This window comes from Coffea eugenioides, chromosome 9, assembly GCF_003713205.1.
Source record: "Coffea eugenioides isolate CCC68of chromosome 9, Ceug_1.0, whole genome shotgun sequence".
Lineage (NCBI taxonomy): Eukaryota > Viridiplantae > Streptophyta > Magnoliopsida > Gentianales > Rubiaceae > Coffea > Coffea eugenioides.
In genome coordinates, this window is record NC_040043.1 from 8574689 (window position 1) to 8589455 (window position 14767).

Below are 14767 nucleotides of genomic sequence, written 5' to 3' on the forward strand. Positions count from 1 at the left end.
TACTCGCGAGGTGCTCCTAGGGGTGTAATCGAACCGAGCTGCTTGCAAGTAGCTCGTGATCAGCTCGGTCAAAAACTTGACTCGAACTCGGCTAGTTCGAGCGGCTCGATAAAACAAGCGAGTCGAGTTCGAGTATTCCAAATCAATGCTCGAGAGCTCGTCGAGCTTAATCAAGCTTTTTAATTTTAATTATTTAATATATTATTATTATAAAATTACTCTTATATCCAAAATGGCAGGTACAGGTCTGGAAGCTTTCGAGCCCAATAATCCCATTAGGTGAGCGGTAAGAATCTGCTCCCCATCCCTCAGGATGTGCATGTAAATTACACTTTTGTTTATAAATTGGAGCAGCCGGCAAACGTTGCAAATCTCTGTTCAAGCTTGAGAATTGAGATAATTACCTGCATATGAGTGAAACTATACAAAAGAAAATGATGTATATCTACATTAAATTGTTCTACGACACCACCTACCATAATTGAAACAACATATCAACATTTTATAATTGCGTACTTTTTCTAACATTTTATAATTGGTTCGTTTAACATAGCAAAAGTTTTGTCCATGGACATGACGGGTATTTTACATACGTACAAGTTAAAAAAAAATTGATTTACACCCGTTTCACTGCAAGTATACAGGTCAACTAGTAGTTTAGGGTATATATCGAGTCGATCCCACAAGGAAGAGTGAACAATTACCGGTATTACTAAAACTTCTCTATTATTTAGACTATCAATGAATTATAACAAATTAAACCAACTGAAATTATACAAAATGACAAATGAAAGCTCCTTAGGTTATGGTATCCCTAACTACTCATATAAGTGCTATATTTGGATCATTGAGTACTACATCTAGGCTAGTTATGGTGTAATTTCCTTATGCATTTGAATCCTACTTTCGTAGTGAATAAATTATACTCATAACTAATCCATACCTATTCTCATGGTTATGAAATTAGCTACAAGTTCATTTCTTCAATGAAATTACATGAAATGAATCACTAAAAACCACATAGGTGCACCTCTACTTTCGTGAGTGTACTCCCTATGTTTAGCACTTCTTGAACTAGTGTTACATCTCAATTTTCATTGTAGAAATAACACCTTAGATAATCACAATTAATGGTACCAGATTAATCATGATTTAAAGAGCTAAAGTGCTAAATAACTTGCTCAAATTATAGCAGTCAAATAGACAAATAATAAACACTAACAATCCTAGAAAGTTCAACATACCCAAGGCATAAACTTTAAAGACACATAATAAACACAAAATCCAGAACTTGCATATTAACCATATTTAAGAATCCAATACAAAAAATAAAGAGTTGGAGAAGAGATAACCCATGTCACTTGAGCTTTAACTTCTCTTTCTTCATCTCCATTTTCATCTTAATCTAGCCATTATACAAGAATGGATGAACTACACTTACTACGCTATCCTACACTAAGGAAATGGAAGAACTACATTTCTGCACTCTTCAAGCTCTCTCCCGTATATCCTCTTAGACCTCTCAAATGTCTTTGCATATAAACTACTCCAAAGCTCATTTTCCACTGGTCAAACTTTCCATACTTGATTCCCAAATCTGAAATTGTTAAGATAGTAAATAACAAATGTTTTTGACTTGAAAATAAGCCACCTTTCTTGCCCTTTTGTCTTCTGAAGCATGTGCACCGAATTCCCTTGCAACTTATAGCTGGAAAGTAGTCTGAACACAAGAGAAATGGCTGAGCAAATTGTAGAATTTCGACTTCAAAATGCGCCTACACAAAACGCAGCTTGGAGTCGCGTTTTGTCAACTCGCGTTTTCAATTCTGTGTTTTTGGCTTCACTTCAACTGCAATATTCTCTATGATTGAGTCCGAACTAGCTTTTGTGTAAACACAAAAGTTTTAGCCCTTTGAATTAGCTTTCCAATGCTTTAAAAATCATCCAAATCGGAGCTTTGTAGACTGAGATATAACCAAAATACTAACACCTGATCAAATCCCTATTTTCAACTTTGGACAGCAGTGTTGAATTTTGGTATTTCGACTTTTTGACTGAGTAATCGGCTGAATTGGATTCTCATGTCTTCATACCGAATTTAGATCTATCTCTTAGTTTCAAAATGGTATAAAGATCACCTTAATCCAATATGTGTAGCTCCAGATATAGTCAAAATACGAAAATATGTCTGAGTTGTCAAAGCTGACTTTTCTTGATTTTTTTGTCCTCAAATTGCATCTCTTCCTTTTACACTTCATATTTTATTTTCACCGCTTTAATCCATCATCAATCATCCAAATATCTTCTCAATGTACTTCATTTAATGATTGAATCATTAAACCTACAAAATATGAAATTTTTACCATAAAAATCAATAGAAATGCAATGTTAGCCACTTTAACATAAAATGTAGATTTTTACCAAAATCTTAGTTATTTTAGTTATAAAAATAAATAATCAAACCAAAATTAACTAATAAAACATACTGAAAATACGTAAAATTGGAGGCTGTCAAACTACCAAAGATAAAATTTATAATGATACCTACTCCCAAAAATGAGTATAGTAGTGAGTAGGGTGGTCTCCACAGGGAACTGGTAGATTTATCACACACAGATAATTGGGGGATTTTTGGAAGAGAGATAAATGAAACAAATTAAAGACCTAAAATTACTAAATGAACAATCACAATAAAGGCAAAAACTAAGGAATGTAATAAACAATTAATTGACACAACCTAGGGCCTGTTTGGAACCTGAGTTTTTTGGGAGTTTGTCTAAAACTTTACTGTAGTGCACTGTAGAAGTTTTTGAAAAAATTTTATAGAAGTTTTTGTAAGGTGAAAAATTTTTTTGTAGATGTTTTTTGTAAGATAAAAAATTTTATATGGTGAATTTTTTTTTCCTTTTCTTTTTTTTCTTTCTTTCTTTCTTTCTCTTTCTTTTTCTTTTTTTCCTTTTTCTTTTCTTTCTCTCTTTTCTTCTTCTTCTTCTTCTTCTTCCTTCTTCCCCTCCCGCCACCCTTCTCCTCCCTTTCCCCTTCTCTCTCCTCTGCATTTCCCCCCACCCCCTTCCCCCGCAGCCCCCCTCTCCCCGCTGCCACGCCCCCTCCCCCGCCACATTCTCTGCCCCTCCCTCCCCTCTGCCCCGCCACCCCCTCCCCCCGCTAGCCCTTCCCTCGCTGTCCCGCCACCCGTCTCCCCGCCATTTTCTCTGCCCCTTCCCCCTCCCCTCTGCACGCCACCCCTCTCCCCCCCTTCCCCCTCTGGCCCACCACCCCCGCTACCCCTTCCTCCTTCCCTCACCAGTTCAGAGGAAGACGTCCCACACGGATTGCGGGCGGATAGGCTCAGTGAATCAGCCCTGCCCGCCACCAGTGGGAGCAAGCTGCCCATTCCCCCTCTGCCCCGCCACCACTTCCCCTCTGCCTAATTTCTTGGGAGAGAACCAGTTTGCTGAACTCCATGACTTATCCCCACCAACATCTGGCTATGTGAAGATATGGCATGCTCCAATTTTGCATTTGTTAACTTCTGGCCATGTGATGGAAGGGGCAACAGTGGTTATGGTAAGGCTTCTTGATCAGCAGTGGTTATTGAACAGGGTTTTTAAAAGAAGGGGAAGTTTTCAAGGAAGGAGAGAGGGAGGGAGAGAGGGAGGGGGAAAGAAAGGAAAAAAAAAAAGGAACGCCGGCGCCGGAATAGGTGGCCGGCACCGGAAACGGCGGCGGAGTTGGTGGCCGGCGATGAAGGTATGGTGGATGGGGTGGGGGAGAAAGAAGAAGAAAAGATAGTAGTTTTTTGTGTATTAAATATTTTGAAGTGTAGGTTAAAAAATTTGATAAATTTTTTTGGGTTCCTGTAGCTAAAGTTGTTAAAAAACTAGTAGCTAAAAAACTTGGCAAAAAACTCACTTCCAAACAGGCCCCTAGTCAAGGAGATAATCTCGGCACCAGTTCACACAATTGATCATAGATACCTAAATTAATTCATGCGTTCGCAAATAAATTGGTTCTAGCAATTTAGCAACCACCAAACTCCCAATCTCTCCTTAATTTTATAGTAGTTCAGAGACGCTCGTAAATTACCCTCTTGTAAAATAGACAACCCCAGAGACGCAAGAAGGATTTAATTTAATTACAGCTTTAGGAATTTGAGAGACACAATTCTAGTTAACAAATACACATGCGGGTTCATTTAAACTAGATTAGACTGCTTGCGAGGCAATGAAATTGGTATCGTTCGCCACTAAATTAAGACATTCAAGTGATACGCACCCCTGTCCTAATTAGCGGTATATTGTTTAGACAACTGAACAATTGGCCACATTAATTCAATATATCTAAACAATAACAAGCAATTCAACCAAAGAATAATTAAATACTCACAAACGTAGAACTTAGAATATTAAAAACGATCTCACAATTGTTTATGTTCCGGCCCTTGATTACTCATCAACTAGATAACGATCTTGCCTTGCCGCATAGTCATGACAACAAAGCAATTCAAAGTTTTCATGGAGTTTTGTTAATTGAAGAAGGAGTAAAAGATTCGGCCGCCAACGTGCGTTCCAAAAGAAAGAAAACAAACCAAGAGAAACGTCCAAGACCAAGATATTACCTAATCTATTACAGACCTCCTATTTATAGTGTTACCCCACGTTTCTTTGCTTGTTGAATTGGAATTTGTTTCTCCAGAGGATTGTTTCCTTATTTCTCTCCTTGAGTTGTCTCCAAAAGTTTTCTTTGGAAAAGCTTCCTAATCCCACATAACTACAATTGTGGCAGCCTCCAGGGACTAGGGTCGCGTATTCCGTCTTTTTCACGCAGCTCTGCATTGTCTGGCGTGGGCACGCCAGAGAAGGCTTGGTCTTCTGGAATTTGCCCCTCTTTTGTCACTTTTAACACCACTCTCCTGCAAACAACACAAACACCACATATGGGCAGAAATCCAGTGTTTTGCACATTAAGTGACCAAAATTAGGACCAAATAACAGCGATTAAAACGCACAATTATCTCCCTATCAAAAATATATTCTTATCAGGACAGATATCAACATTCGGCTTTGAAATTTAACATCTAGTTTGTTAGGATATGAGATTATCTGTAAAGAAAATGTAGGAATGATATTATAGTCTTTTTGATGATGTGTGGTGGCTGTCAAATTACCAAAAATAAAATTTATATCAAGATCTACTCCCAAAACTGAACGAGTATAGTGGTGAGTAGGGTCGTCTCCTCAGGAAACTGGTAGATTTATCACACACAGAGAATTTGGGGAATTTTAGAAAGGATGACAAGAAGAACAAATTAAAGATGTAAGAGTACTGAATTTCCAATCGCAAGAAAGTGCAGTAGCTAAAGAATATAATAAACAATTAATTGAGACATCCTAGTCAAGGAGATAATTTCGGCACCGACTCATGCAATTGATCACAGATCCCTGGAATAGTTTACACGTTCGTATATAAATTGGTTCTAGCAATTCAGCAACCGCAAAACTACCAATCTCTCCTTAATTATATGGTGGTTTAGAGACGCTCTTAAACTACTCCCTTGTACAATAGATAACGCCAGAAACGCTGGAAAGATTTAATCTATTCACAGTTTTAGGAATTAGAGAGACCCAATTCTAGTTAACAAACACACATGCGGGTTCATTTAAACTGGATTAACTATTCCTACGACACAGATTAGACTGCTTGCGAGGCAATGAAATTGTGCCGTTTGCCACTAATTTTAAGATAATCAAGTGATACGCACCCCTGTCCTAATTGACAGTATACTATTCAGACAATTGAATAACTTACCACATTAATCCAATAGATCCAAACAACAATAGGCTATTAAAACAAGGAATAATTAAATACTCACGAATGCAGAATTTAAAATCACGCAGAACAATTAAAAAGATCTCACAATTATCCGTGCACCGGACCTTGATTATTTCTCAACTAAGGAAAGGAACCTAGCCTTGCCTTATAACGATGATGCAATCCCAGGCCTTAATGTACTTTTGTTGATGCAAAAGAATACAGCGGCTAAAGAGTCTCTAACTCCTGTTTAGAGGGAAAAAGGGAAAAAGATCCAAGATCAAAGATAAAAACTCCTAGTCTATTGCTGTCCTATTTAAAGTCTCACCACCACCCTTTACCAATCGAGAGTTTGTTTCTATAAAGGATAGCTTCGAGAGTTTGTTTCTATAAATGATAGCTTCCTTATTTTCCTCCTTGAGTTGTTGCCAAAGGTATTCTCTGAAGATGTTTCCTAATCCCACGCAGCTTCAAAATACGTGTCCCAAGAATAATGGCAGCTTCCGGGGATAAGTCTCGCGGTCCGTCTTTTGGACGTAATTCTGCGGTCTCTGGAATGGGCACGCTCAAGAATGAATAGTCTTCTGGAATTTGGCCTTTTTTCATCACTTTTGACACCAATTGCCTGCAATTGACACAAATACCAATTATGAGTAGAAACCCATTACTTTGCATAATAAGTGGCCAAAATTGAGATCAAATACCATCAAATAACATGCACAATTGTCTCACTATCAAATCCCCCCACACCAAGACAATGTTTGTCCTCAAACATTTCAAAACTCAGAGATGCAGTTATAGCTACACACATGTAGCAGTCCAACATGCGAGCACAAGTGTCCTATCCTCCTAACAATGTCATCAAATTCAGAAATTGCAAGACTTAACCCTCTCTTATAGAATGGTATATGACTACTCACCACACTGACATGAAACACAAAGGGTCACTCTCACCGTACAATAAAATGATGTTATCATATGCTTGCTAATATATCTCATCGCCACCACTGTAACCAAATTTAATGCAAAAATCAAAGGGTCTTGATGCGGGTTGTAACGGGGTTCAGGCACGGGTTGGATCAAACAGGTAATTTAAACTCATTATGTCAAAGGCAATACCATTGACCCACTACATGAATGCCAATTTCCTTCTTCAATCCATTGATCTTTCCAAAGCATTTCCATAAATTTTTTCAAAAATTAGCAAGTGTCAGCACAACCAAGGGATTCACCCAATCATCTCAACAGATCACATATTGACAATTAGCACTTCATACCTCTTTTTTTTCTTCTTTCTTTTGTTTTCTCTTTTGTTTTCTTTTTTTCCCTTTTTTTTCTTGGTGTGCTCATTTTTTTCTCTTTCTTTTTTTTTTTTTCAAATACGCCCAACTACATGGGGATATTGACACACTCGCTAACTTCAATCATCTCCTTTCAACCTAATTTGAAATCATCATGCACTAAAATCAAGGCATTCCTTTGACACGGGGTAGAAACAAAGAGGGTTCGAACACAAGGGGTTTAGGAGTGACAAAATGAGTTATTAAACAAAGAAAAGGTCTAGACTTAACCATGGTCAACTAGGGGAGATCTGACGAGGGTTGGTCATTAGAAAGCAAAAATGGTTAGCCTAAGTGCCCTTATCATTCTAATGCATCAAATTCAGGAATGTGATCTTGATATGCATAACAAAGCAAGTTCTAGAACAATCAAATCATATGTGATATTATTCAATGAAAGAAAATAGAGCAGTTATCAATGCAACGCTCATTGGCTCGACAGCTCACAATAGGATATTAATAGCCAAATCTTGCAAATTTTATCATTCAATTCCATTATTAAGAAGACAAGATATTTAACCACATAATATCACTGCTCATGCTTGTAGAGTAATTGCAATGATCATCATAGCATCAAATTCTAGCAATGTTCAACTACTCCCCCCCCACATATGAATCCTACACTGTCCTCAATGTAGCAAAGAAAAATAGAAACCAAGTAGAAAGGAGCTAGAACTTCCCAGAATGCTGAAAGGACGCCGCGAAAGCACTATAGGGGAAGAGAATGAGACGGCTGAAATCCAACATGGGCAAAGAAGGCTGCCAGATTTTGTGTCTGAATAGAAGAATGAAATTGCAAGGCTGTGAGACGATCATCCAAATGATTAACTTATTCATCCAACCCATGAAGGACATCCGCCAAGGCGCGGAACTAAAAATTCCCAAGTACATAGGATGCAGAGGGGATGGACGTCGAGAGAGTGAGGCAACAATGGCGAACAGCGACGGCCTGGGCGGCAGTACTTGGTTGAGAGGCATTACCACACTTAAGAAGCGTAAGTCGGCTGCCCATTCTTTGTAACAGCACCCATGAAATTTTCTATGAAGTGTGGGCACGCCTTGGAAGCTAAAATCTTCTATTCACCAGTTTGTCGACAGCTTTCTGGAGCAACCCTACAAAGCGTGGGCACACCTAGGAAGCCACAGTCTTCTGCCTAACACCAATAAAGCACTGGGAATGAGACATAATAATAATAATAATAATAATAATAATAATGAAATATAACAATAACAATGAGTTTAGTCCTTGGGTTACCTCCCAAGCAGCGCCTCTCTTTAACGTCTTTGGCTAGACATTGCCCTGTTTATTCACGACGAATAAAATCTTGTGGCTCATTTCAATACTTCATCCTTTGTATAGTTCTGATAACTCTCGTAAATAGAGTAATCATTGAGTACACGAGGTACGCCCTTCCATGAATTTGTAGATGGTGCCAAACAAACAAGTGATGACTTTAATTCTTCACTCACTCCTCCATCACGAGCACTTATTGGTTCGAAATATTTTGTCATCGTGACTCTTAATTTATTCCTGTCATGAAATTCAAAATCTTCTGCTATAATAAATTCAATCTCACTAACAGGAATTGACAGGTTGTCAGCCTGTGCAATAATAAAACCTGCTCAAACTAAAAGTAATTTATGTAGATAGCGGTGAGCAGGGTCGAATCCACAGGGATTGGGAGTAATTGTTTCTTTTCAAATTCACAGTGACAAGGGGGGTGATTTTATGTCAGAGGTGACAATTTAAGCAATTCAACTAAAAGAAAAATAATAAAAATAAAATAGCCAACTAGAAATTAAATAACAATTTACTAAAATCAAATGAGTGATAATTAAGGATCTAGCCAAGGAATAACTTCAGCAATGGTTCACCTAATTGATCATTGAAACAAAGGCAATTCCAATTATTTACTACTAAATATGTTATAACTGCCAAACAAGCGATGACAGTCAACCCTTCCTTACTGTGCTAGTGATTAAGGTACGTCCGTTAATCACTACTCTAATTGAGAAATAATCTTAGGTACGCCCGTAAGATTTAATTCCCCAATTGCCTTACGTATTAGAGGAACCCTATTCTAACCAAATAACACACTACCAGGGTTATTTAGGTTAGCTCGTGTATTCCCCTGACACAAATCCAATTATGCTAGTTATCACTATTTTGAGACAATTAAACAATTACGGATTTAATGTCTCAATTGACAATAGATTATCAAATTAACTAATTATCCGGATCCAAAACAGTCAATTAATTAAACAATCATAAGCACTGTAACCAGGAAATATGCAAATACCAATAAATAAAAGAAAAAAGTAAAATTAAATCGATCTCACAATTTTAGGCGAGCCAAAACATCCGTTGCTCATTGATTAGAAAAAGGGGTTTAGCTCATTATTGATAAAAAAAATCCCATGCAAGACTGCATAAATAGTTGCGACGTACATTCTCCCAATCAGGGAAGAAGAAACGGTGAAAAATCGAATAATAGAAGAAAAGACTACTCTGTCAAAAAAAGATAATGACCCCTTATTTCTACCTTAAGTGTAACATACGTGGATTCAAAACCACTAAAGGACGAAATTGTCCAAAGCCCAAGAGAAGTCTTCTGCTACTCCCCGTACCTATTGAATTACTAATCTATTCTAATGCTTGGCTCTCATGTGCGGCAGCCCACTAGGAGAGAAACGACTCCAGCCTTTTGTGCTTCTTTTTGAATGTTGTCTTCCGCAAATTACCAAAAAGGACTTGTGTCTCCTTGTTCCAAAAATACCCCTGAAGACCTTCCATTTGAATTCTTTCCTGATAACTGTCAAATTGGCCTTGATTGTGATATTTTTGTTCAACTCTCTGAAATAAATATAAATTATGAAAAATGAGTAGAATCTAATAATTAATCAACATCAGGTCAGGTAATAGGAAAAATTAATAATAAAATAAATGATAAAATTACAACCTATCAGAAATTAAAGAATAAGAGTCAGGAGAATATTGATTAAAGAATGGGGGAGATGTCACCGTATTTGGAAATTGTTCACTGGATTCATTTACTTGAACAATTTGATATTGGGGTTCCATTTCTTGTACTTCAATTCCCTTTTCAACTGCATCTTTAGATTCTTTTTCTTGACACTCATGCAGTTTCATGTCATTTGTCAGGATAATTGTACTCTCATATTCTTTAAGGTCGTTGATGGTCTGTGATAGCAATTTTTCATAAATTGGGGAAATCAATTTACTCATTGTAGATGCCAGTTCACGTCTTCCATATTCCATCTCTTTAACCATCCTTCGTGTCTCCTGTTGAAATTGATATTTGTTAGTAGCTATTAATTCAACAATTTCTTCAAGAGACATACCTGACATGGATGATGGCTATCGCTGTTGATATTGATGTTGAAAATCGATTGGCTCTGGCGTATAATTAAAGTTGGAGTTGTCCCATCATCCGTGATCATACCCGTTTGAATAAGGGTCATACCACATTTGATATTGAGATAGAAAATCTCCAAAAGTGTCGATTAGAGTATTCAGACTATCTTAAAATGTGGGGTATATGTCGGTTGAATGATTTGAGACAAAATAACTTTCATAATTTGCAACAGTCAATTGATCATTAGAAAAAACATGAGTCTCATAACCCCTTCTAGAAATAAAATCCAGTCCATCACCAAAATACAGAAGATTAGCAGCCATAAATAGTTAAAACAAAGAGAAAAAATAGAAATGAAAATAAGATGAACTCAAAAAGAAACAAATTAATTAGGCACCAGTTCCCCGACAACGGCGCCAAAATTTGGTGGCTGTCAAACTATCAAAAATAAAATTTATATCAATACCTACTCCCAAAACTGAACGAGTATAGTGGTGAGTAGGGTCGTCTCCTCAGGAAACTAGTAGATTTATCATACACAGAGAATTTGAAAAATTTTAGAAAGGAAGACAAGAAGAACAAATTAAAGATGTAAGAGTACTGAATTTCCAATCGCAAGAAAGTGCAGTAGTTAAAGAATATAATAAACAATTAATTGAGACAACTTAGTCAAGGAGATAATTTCGGCACCGGCTCATGCAATTAATCACAGATCCCTGGAATAGTTCACACGTTCGTAAATAAATTAGTTCTAGCAATTCAGCAACCGCCAAACTACCAATCTCTCCTTAATTATATGATGGTTCAGAGACACTCTTAAACTACCCCCTTGAAAAATAGATAACGCCAGAGACACTCGAAAGATTTTATCTATTCACAGTTTTAGGAATTAGAGAGTGACGGGTATTTTACATACGTGCAAGCTAAAAAATACCGAATTACACCCGTTCACTGCAAGTATACAGATCAACTAGTAGTTTAGGGTATATATCGGGTCGATCCCACAAGGAAGAGTGAACAATTACCGGTATTACTAAAGCTTCTCTATTATTTAGACTATCAATGAATTATAACAAATTAAAACCTACTGAAATTATACAAGAAAATAACAAATGAAAGCTCCTTAGGTTGTGGTATCCCTAACTACTCATGCAAGTGCTATATTTGGATCATTAATTACTACATCTAGGCTAATTATGGTGTAATTTCCTTATGCATTTGAATCCTACTTTCGTAGTGAATCAATTATACTCATAACTAATCCATACCTATTTTCATGGTTATGAAATTAGCTACAAGTTCATTTCTTCAATGAAATTACATGAAATGAATCACTAAAAACCACATAAGTGCACCTCTACTTTCGTGAGTGTACTCCCTATGTTTAGCACTTCTTGAACTAGTGTTAAATCTCAATTTTCATTGCAGAAACAACACCTTAGATAATCACAATTAATGGTACCAGATTAATCATGATTTCAAGAGCTAAAGTGCTAAATAACTTGCTCAAATCATAGCAGTCAAATAACCAAATAATAAACACTAACAATTATAGAAAGTTCAACCAAACCCAAGGTATAAACTTTAGAAACACATAATGAACACAAAATCCAGAACTTGTATATTAACTAAACTTGGAATCAAATACAAAAGATAAAGAATTTGGAAGGAATACAACCCTTGTCACATGAGCTTTCTTCCTTGCCTTCTTCATCATTCATCTTCATCCTAATCTAGATAATAAACAAGAATGGAAAAGCTACACTACTCTATACTAAGCTAAACTAACACCAGGGAGATGAAAGAGCTACATTTCTGCAGACTCAAGCTTTCTCCCGTAGCTCACTCTCTATTTTTCTGCTATGGACTCCCATTTCCTCTCTTTTTAATGAATTTGGCTTTTTTATCATGAAAGGTGGTCAAGAAATGAGGATTACATCTCCCTTTTACAGTTGGGAATGTTTCTCACATGTCTTGCAACGCATGTGAGTTGGTGGGGGTGAAATTGAGTTTTACGCGTACAGAGCAGCCTTTTCTGACCACAATCCGGCCAGGAATCCGGCCAAATTCAGGCCGGATTGCTACAGTAAATCTGGGCTGCTACAGTGATCCGAGCTGCTACAGTACCTCGGATCCACTAACCCAGAAACAACCGAAGGTTCGGATGAATAGTGGATCCGAGTGTGGATCACTTGCTCTGTTTTTGGCCCAACTTCAACCAATCTTTTCTTGATGTTAGAGGCTGAACCAGCTCATGTCTAAAACACGAAAGTTGTAGCCTTTTGAGTTATCTTTCTAATGCATCAAGAATCACCTCATTTGGATCTGTGTAGGCTGAGATATGACTGAAATACCCTTGCCTGCTCCATGCCTTGTTCCAGTTTCGACCAATAGCAATTGACTCTGTACTTCGGCCTTTTGACCTGGAAAACCTTCAAACTGGATTCAGATGTCTTCACCAAAGTTGTAGATCTATCTCTTATCTTCAAATGGGTTCAAGAATCATCCCAATCCGATCATTGTAGCTCAAGTTATAGCCGAAATACGAAAATGTGTCAAAACTGTCAAAATACACAAAATCCAAGTAAAAAATGATAAAAACCTCATTTAATCACTTAAAAGCATTTTTCACCAATTATAGCCAAAATGATTCATATTCTACCAATAATATAACTAAAGTGACTAAAAATAATATAAAATATCATACAATTATTACGTAAATTAGTCACTTATCAAACTCCCCCACACTTAAACCATTGCTTGTCCTCAAGCAATTCACACATAATCAAATGCAATGATTCAAGAGGTGAAACAATATATGCACTTTGTCCAATTTAATTCCTCAAGACTTGGAAAATAATCATTATACAATTATTCAATTTACACTAAATACTCATAATATCAAGTAAAGGAAAGATAATTATACCCTAAATTCAACAAGTTAAACTTAATCTCTTACCCTAACTTAATTTTACAAATAAGCAAATCACATAGTCAATTTATAGCCTTCCTCCTCCTATAATCATCTTTTTCTCAAAATTCTATAACTAAGAGGGATTTATTCATACTAATTTTTACTTAAATAGTGAAAATGCCTTTTTACGCGAACATCGACACTTTTAGGTGAAGATCCCCGGTTACTCAACATTTCACTTATTCAAGTTGCTATGCATACTCTTAATTCAAGTACCTTTTTACGCGAATGTCGACATTTGTAGATGCCAACCCCCGGTTACTCGGTAGGTGAATCATTGGAGTAGAACAATTTTTATTTACTTTCTTTTATTTTCTTTTTTTCTCTTCTTTTTTTTTTTATTTTATTATTTTTTTATTATTTTTTTTATTTTTCCCTCATAGAAAAAATATATAAAAATAATCACAGGAGGAGTATAACCTTTATCGACTATATCAATTACTTACTTGCAAAATTAAGTAAAGAGAAGAAATCTCATTAAACATGTAAAATTATAGGCATAATTTTCCTCACTTTATCCAATATACTTTCTAAAATGTAAAAATCCTAATTGCATAATAATCATTTCCAAGTTAAATGAGGACTAAACTTTCCAAAATACATATAAAGTTTCAACAATTGGAAGAATTAAACACTTAAGGTTGGAACAATTGGCCCTTTTTGAATGAAAATGCAAAAATTTGAAGAACTTTTGGGCCATAGTGAAATATTGGAAAAGATTTTAGAAAAATTTTGACAGAGTTTCTCCTTATAAATGGAAGAAAACTCCCTGCCAACAAACCCAATTTCAAGCAAATTATCCACATGGCAAGCATTTCAAACACAATTCCAACATTTCTAAGCATTTAAATCCACAAAATATCATCACCTAGCAAGTAAATGCAAGTTCAATACTTTCCTCCCCCACACTTAAACTTCACATTGTCCTCAATGTGAGAAAAGGAAAATAAATAAGGAGTAAAAGAAAATACTGCTCAATTGAACTTGCGCAATCCGAATCCATGTCCAAGTGATGAATTTCCAACCGTATTTGAGAAAGAATGGAGAGTTCACTTATTGCACCCTGAAAAAGACAAAATCAAAACAAATAAATTTCTTAAAAATAAAAGGTTGCAATCAACAAAATCATGCAATTCAAGGAAAAAGGAAAAATGATCAAGCATGTGGAACCATACAATGTTCAAGGGATAAAAACATGAAATGAGCTAATCTTTGCTAATCAAATATATGCATTAGTATCCAAAGCAAAGGGAAGCTAATTTCAC